The sequence below is a fragment of the Gavialis gangeticus genome, unplaced genomic scaffold (assembly GCF_001723915.1).
Source record: "Gavialis gangeticus isolate Ggan-Ray unplaced genomic scaffold, GavGan_comp1, whole genome shotgun sequence".
Lineage (NCBI taxonomy): Eukaryota > Metazoa > Chordata > Crocodylia > Gavialidae > Gavialis > Gavialis gangeticus.
Genome location: NW_017729022.1, coordinates 64,618,604 through 64,625,980, shown reverse-complemented (window position 1 = coordinate 64,625,980; position 7,377 = coordinate 64,618,604). Strand labels below are relative to the sequence as shown.

The following is a 7,377-nucleotide window of genomic DNA, read 5'->3' as shown; positions in this document are numbered from 1 at the left end:
AAAAGGAGCTAAAGTTACCAAATTCCCAAAGTGTCGACTTTAAGAACAACGCCAACAATCATGAGAGTTGGCAATACTGACACTGGGTGGTGCCCTGAGTGGCTTAGCCCTGATGGCATCCCACAATGCCTCGTGGCTCCTCCAGCATCCCACAATGCACCGTGAGCTCAGTGAGCTAAGCACCCCGAGGGTGCTGCAGGCAAGGGTGCAGTGGGGCTTTCAGTCCCCTCTAGGTGCAGCTCCTTCCCCCTGCCTGCAGGCCTCCAGGCTGGTGGTGCCTGGATTACCTGTGCCAGGAGGTGATGGGGTTGTGTGGAAAAGTCCATCTTACTGTCCCAGCACAATAAAGGCACCAGCCAGCTCTCCTTCGCATCTAGCGTCTTTCCCAGATGCCCCACAGCTGCTGCCTGACTCCAACAGTGATTGTCCACTAGGTGCTGCTGCAGCACCCTGGGGTGCCAGGAGATCCTTTCGGGGGTGCTGTAGGATGCTGTGCACCCTTGGTACCATTAGGCATCTCAGGTTGACCCAAAAGTTTCCCACAGGAATGCAGAGGGTTAGAAATGCTTGGGCCTGTTACAATCTCCCTCAGTTCTTTGCAACATGATCACTCTGCTACTTTTCTGTAGTCAAAAACTGAGTGAAAACTAAGCTGGCATTTTCCACGGGGTGCCTCCAGTCTAAAAAAAAAATGAGTTCTACTGCTCTGACACAGAAGCCCACTGCTTGATGCAAGTCCACAACTCTTTTTATGTTGTGCTGTTCTTGTATCCTCAGTCAGACCAACAGCCTTTCCTGAGATCCTCCTTTCTCTCCCCCACATTCCCTGCTTAAAGGCAAATAGATAAGGATGAGAGGGACCCTGGCTTGTAATGTTCTGGTCATCGTGTCCCTGTTTATGGTCTCTTGAGAGATTTGACACAGTACCTGGTCACTTACCTTGTTCCATCTGAGTTTACCAAGACTGCTTTTTTTTTCTTGATAGCATTCAGGCAACAATGCTGAGAGATGTGAATGCATTGCAACTACATGTGGGAATGTTATTTGCTGTTGAATCTGCCAATGAATGAACATGAGAGCTACCATTTACAGGAAACCCTTGCTATTTGCGGGTTCAAATATTCACGAATGCTGAACCCGCATCTTAAATACACTTAAATGAGCTCCTCAGGAGCTCTGTGCTTGCTGCCACCATGCTCCTGCTGCTGCCAGTGCAGCCGTGCCCCCCTCCCCGCCATCCGTGTGGGCACTGTGCTCATGAATGTATTTGTTCAAGAACATATCCTGCATGAATGGTGAGGGTCTCCTGTACTGAGTCAGATCATAGGTCTGTCTTGCCTAGTATTCTGTGTCTCACCATGGCAGAAAGTAGATGCTTGAAAGTGAAAGTCAACAGGGTATCACCACGGTTTATCCCGTTCCTCTCCTGCTTGCAACCTCCAGCATTTATAAAGGCCAGGAAGTTCTGATTCAGAGGGTGTACCCCTAACTCACATGCCCAATAGCTACTGCTGTACCTTTCCTCCAAGAATTTGTCCAATCCCTTTGTGAATTTGGTTAAACTATCAGCTTCCACAGCATCTTGTGGCAATGAGTTTCATATTTTAATCACACATTGTGTGAGAAAGAACTTACTTTTGTTTGATTTAACCTTACTGCCTACTACATTCATTTTGTGACCCCTAGTTCTTGGTGTGTGTGTGCGCGCGTGCATGTGCGCACGCACGTGGGCATGTGGGGGAGAGAGAGAGAAAATGATAAATCCCTCCTTACTTTCTCTTCATCGGTCAGCATTTTGTAAACCCTTATTGTGTCCTCTATCAAGTGTCTTTTTTACTTTGTGTTTACAATACACTCTGTGCCTGCCAGTCTGGCAGCGCTACTTCCCATACTTGTGGCTGGAGTAATTTATTTGTGAAAACCTTAAACAAACATAACAACTCCAGCAAAAATCAGCCAAAGTAAAGAAAGCTGATCTACTTGGCTAAATAAGTTAAATACTCAAGTATCCATAGTTTTCTCTCTCCAGTTATCCTCGGGTGCTATGTGAATGAGTATTAATGTGATCATTGAGCCTATTTTCCAGATAAAACTATTGAGATATAGACAGGTTAGGATTTTTACAAGAGGAACAGAATGCAGGTTTCTTCGCTACCCACATATCAGGCAGGACAGCATCTCATGATAAGAAGGATGGTCTAGCACAGTGTTTCTCAATTTTTTTCCAAGTTGACAATTTCTTATTTGAACTAAAAGTTTTATGACCCCCTCATTTTCTGTAAAAGCACGAGAAGGCATCAATGACAGTTTTAAGACTGTGATTTATCTGTGTGTTTCTAAGGGCTGACAGCTCGATTATGAAGAGTTAGCTTTGTGGGGAGAGGGCAACTGAAATTCTCTTTGCTTTCAGTTACAACAGAAGACAAAGTGCCTCATGACAGCTCTGACTGCTTTTCCTGACTTTCTGGTTGAAAATCACTTCACTAGTACCTGAGACTTGGGTTCAGTTCCTGATGTGTGACTGCATGTCACTTCATATAATCTGTGTCTTAGTTCCCCATCTGTAAAATAGGGGGAACAGCTTCTCTACCTCACAGGTAGTGAGAATTAAATTTATTAATCATTGTGAAGTGCTCACATACCACAGCGATAAGGGCCAAGGAATTAAATAAGTACAGTGCACATGGGGTTGCAATCTCAGGTTGAGAACCACTTCCAAAGAAACCTGTCCTGTAGAGTCTTAGCCCAAGAGTCCAGCCCAACAAGGTTTTTGAGGGCAGCACATGCAGTTTCTTCTAACTTATTGTTGCTAAATCTTTCCAGAAGGAGGGAACAGAATCAACAGAGTTCTCTTTTGTCACAACATTCATTAGCAGTGAGATCCCTATAGCATCTTTCCATGTTTCCAATGATATGGCTTTAGAAACGCAGCTTACAAAACACAACCAGTAAACACAGCCCTCACCCATGTTAATAGTAGCCTATTTACAATGAGGTGGGAGCCTAATTAGCTGGAACTCTTGTGGTGCCACAGTAACTTTAATTGCCCATGTTCCCCTGAAGCTCTTAACCAAGTGTTAGGAGCTGGTGTTGGTTTCAAGGCCATGTGCAAGCAGCTTGCCCAGATGCAGCCCACAACTAAGTTCCTTATGCCTATTCTGCTTACCTAATTCAGTATTATAGGGTCACGCTGAACATAGTTGGGTTAACATTCAGCAAAGGGGGGGAGCAGGGGGACAAAATCTAAGGCAGAAAAATACAGGAACAGGTCAAGCAAAAAACCCAACAAAGCAAAACAATACCCCCCCCCTCAAGGAACAGAAAAAGAACAGCATCCTCCATGTGGTGCTTAAACAAAGGTGAAGCAATGATAATGTCTTCTCGGTAGGCCATATTATGCGTTTTTCAGGTTTAACACTACAAAACATGGAAGTTACGGGAACAGTGCATGCATTTTATAACTTAAAAGGGAAAAATGGAAATGAAACAACCTCTTGGATATGATGAACATCATTTTGGGCTCCTCTACAGGTGATGAGCTTCCTGCTGCACAGTTATCATGGCTACAGCTCTCACAGTACTAAGGAAATCCAAAGGCTCATCCATTCTTGAAGAGACTGAGACTTCCCCCGACTCCATTTTGTCCTCTGCTGTTTGCCCTTAACTCCTTTTCTCCAAATGTCTTGAAAATTCTTAACTCCCACAGTTCCCCCCTCATGGCTTTTAGCTCCTTTGCAGACCATGCGACAGATACAGGTTAACTGAGAGATCTCAGGAGCAGCTTGTAACCAACAGCAAAGAACAGGTGCTGGGAAGCGACAGTCATTTGATCTCTGACCCTCAGCTTCAAGCAGGCCCTACAATTTCTTCCTCGATATTTATAACAGCAGCCAAGTTGAACTATTCCAGGTGTTTGCTTGCTCCCTTGTTGGATGCATCCTGTATTTTTCTGGCTTGTTTCTCCATCATCTTCAGGCACTGCCTTGGCATTGGCAACATCAGTAAAAGTGCATGTTCCAGCACTCTGAGCACTCCTGTCTAATGAGATCTTTGTAGCCATAGTCTATTATTTTCCTTCAGAGGCTGTCAGTGCTCTAGGAGAATTCTAGGGCCCATGCAAGAGCAACTGTTCTACAAAACTAGCTGTATGCTGAGTGGGCGTGGGGCATCCTCCAGGGCAGATGGTCCTGCTGAGCTAAATAGAATATGAAACGCAAACAGTAACCATTAGAAGGTTACCTTGATTTTATAACCAGCTTCTTTTGGAGACTGAAGAATTCACTGAATAGTGCACCCGGGTGAAGTCTGTTGCCTGATCCCTTATCAGAGCCCCATCAGTACTTCTTTGCTTTTATTTGGGAGACAAACACTCATCCCAGGAGAGCAATTCTGAACCATAGTGGGGGAACCACTACTGTGATGTGGTTACATTCATAGCCCACAAATCAGCAGCTTGGCTTAATAGCTTTGCTTTATTTTTCCCTTATGCTGTGCTCTTCTCATGGCCTACAGCCACAACATAAGGAATGTAAATGCCTGAGGCAGCCTTTTTGCCTTCAGGTGCCTCCAAAATGTTAGGGAATGACTCTTCTCTTTGTGTTTTTTCTCATGCTGTAGTAGTTTTTCCCATTGTGAAGGATCTACGACATCACTGCAAATTTGGCTTGAACTGGAAGAACCAAATCCAACCTGACAGCCTGACTGCACCTTAGCCCAGTAACAGAAGCAGCACTCTTCTTGGCTTAACTTAGGCAACCCCTGGCAGGATTTAACATTCTGAGGATCCTGTGCAATAATGAATGCTAACAAGTAGCTGTAATGCAATGGGGGAGTTTAACTAGCTCTGGGTATCATGGGATTGCATGGTTTTCACTGTCCTGGGTAAGAGTCGCTTTCAGCCTTGAGATCCGCTGGTTCTCTATGCACTCTACCCCTCATGGGGGAGATCCTACAGTTGGAATAGAACTGGAAGGCTAGGCCCTGTACTACACAATTCCTTTGCAGCAGGGCATGTCCTAGAGTTTGAGGAGATTAAAAAAAAAAAACCCCACAAAAAACCCAGCCCTCTAAGTCCCTGCTGATCCTTTTCCTGCACTTAAATACTATAGGCCAGCAGTTCCCAACCCCAGGTCATGACTCAAATGAGGGTTGTGGGGGCAATGCCAGCGGCACCATACACAGAAGATGAGCCTCGCCACATGCCAGGAGCTCCCCCGCCCCTGGGCTGCCACTGCATTCCACTCCCAGCAGTGGTCGCAGAAAAAAAGGTTGGGAACCACTGCTATAGGCCCATCACAACTCAGCCATGTGCACTTCTTTACAGGTCCAGAAACCAAATAAAACAGCAGTTACCCAACTGCCTGCCTCATAGCAGCCCACTCCTGAGGCACGTAACCACAGCATTTACAGAGATGCTCAGATCATTCCACTTCCCCGTGCTCTTTAAAGCAGCACTGGCTCCCATGCTCCAAATCCAGCCCTTCTCTACACTATGCATTCTGCCCCAGGCCATGAGCCATCTGGCTGTTCAGCTGCCAACAAAGACTGGAGTCTAGAAGAAGTCGGCAGCCATTGCCTTCATGCTGTGCTCTGCCAGGGCTGAGAGACCCACTCACTTCCTGAGATCAGACCTACCCTGGCTGCATGATCTGTCCAGCTAAAGCCCCTAACTGCTCCCTTAGGCTGCTGTTCTACCAGCTTCCACTGCCCTCTGATCTAAGCAGCTACTTGGGGTCACCTTTTCCTGCTTCTTTTCAGTGCTGCCAGGGCAGGTTACTGCCCCTCTCTGCTAGGTAAGGTCTCACCCTTCCACGCCCTCCCCCCTACAAGGTAGCAGGGCAGAGGAAGTATGTTCTCAGCTGTATTCTGATGAGCTCCCACAGAAGCAGCCAAGATATGGCCCCATCTGGATGAAGGTACCCCACAAGATCACAGCTAAAGCTAGACATCAGCGCTAGGTTTTGCCTCTGAACTGAGGCATCCAGTGCCACTGCTGGCTGCTCATGCACCATCATAAGAGCAAGCAGTCACTTCCCCAGGATGTTCGGTCCAAAGCAGCATACACAGGCTTAGCACAGACAGGTTTCTCCTGCTGCATGCCTCATAGACCTGAACTCCTTCTGCCATCCTGGGCTTAAAGCCTCTTTCTTACCTTGGCTTGTGCTGTTCCTTCACACTAGATGCAAACACCTATGGGAGAAAAGTCCAGGCACCCTGGAGAATAATTTGGAATAAAACTTTCCTCCTCCAGAATGAATGTTATCCATTACCCTTCTTCTGTCCCCACCAACAGGGGCATGGGTATGTTTTTACAGAAGGGAGGCAAAATCATGAAGTGCTTCCCCTAGATGGAGGACTGTAGGGATCCCTGCTGGAGAGAGGCATTCAGCAGCTCAGAGACCAAATGATGGCCTGTGGCAATTGCCCCACATATACCCCCATATCTGCATAGACAGGCCCAGCTGCATATCAGGCACTAATGTAAGTAGGGTGGCCATCATAGAGGACATTCTGGATTTCTGCTACTCTGTCCTCTATTGATACAAAACCTGACACCTTTATGTCCTCTGTTTTTCTCCTCAAGAGAAAATGTGTATGCACTGAAGGTCTGGGTGGCCCCCAGGCATACACCACAATCCAGGAGGATTGACACTTGCCACTGTAACAGGGCACCAGGCCAATTACCCAGGGGACAATCTCCCCAGGCACCTGCACTGACCGGGGAATCTATACAGCCTGACTCTCAGAGAACATCCAACCTAGGCAACAGCAAGCACTGAGTCCTTTTTCGGAGCCTGATGCCCCTCCTTTTTACCACTCCTTCAGGCCTGGCATTGGCTGCAGGCACAAACAGGGCAGGGCCAACACAGCCCAGCCACTCTCTTTAACCCTTTCCTCAGCAGGAGCTAGTGAGTCTATGCCATCCACACATTCTCCTCTTCAAGACCCCTTTTGCTTCTTTCCAAGAGAAAAATAGAAGACATAAAGGCGTCTGGTTTCGTATCAGTAGAGGACAGAGGACAACTGGACTGTCCTCTATGATGGCCACCCTAGATGTAAGATACAGTACCTCCTTCCCACAGAGACCTGACATGAGAGTCCATGTTTTAGGAGGGCAAACTTCAACGAGCTAAGGAGGATAGTTGGAGAAGCGCTGAAGTCTCAGAAGGGAGGGGAGCCGGGTGTCCGAGGGAAGTGGTCGCTCCTTAAGGAGACGATCCTCCAAGCCCAGAGGAAGGTAATCCCCAGGAGGGTCAAAGGGGGCAGGAGAGCATATAAGCCTCCATGGCTCACTAAAAACATCCGGGAATGTCTCCTTGCCAAAAAGGAGGCTTACTCCCAATGGAAAGGAGGGGTCATCACTAAGGAGGACTATTC

The 7,377-nt window shown here is 47.1% G+C and overlaps 1 long non-coding RNA gene across 1 annotated transcript in view; it reads right to left on the bottom strand.

The window, feature by feature from the left end:
• Positions 1-2,301: 2,301 nt before the first annotated feature.
• Positions 2,302-7,377, bottom strand: part of LOC109297031 — a 9,840-nt gene continuing 4,764 nt past the window's right edge. Inside the window, exon 3 of the long non-coding RNA XR_002097162.1 lies at positions 2,302-4,195. This is a non-coding gene — a long non-coding RNA (uncharacterized LOC109297031). The remainder of the gene's footprint in view (positions 4,196-7,377) is intronic.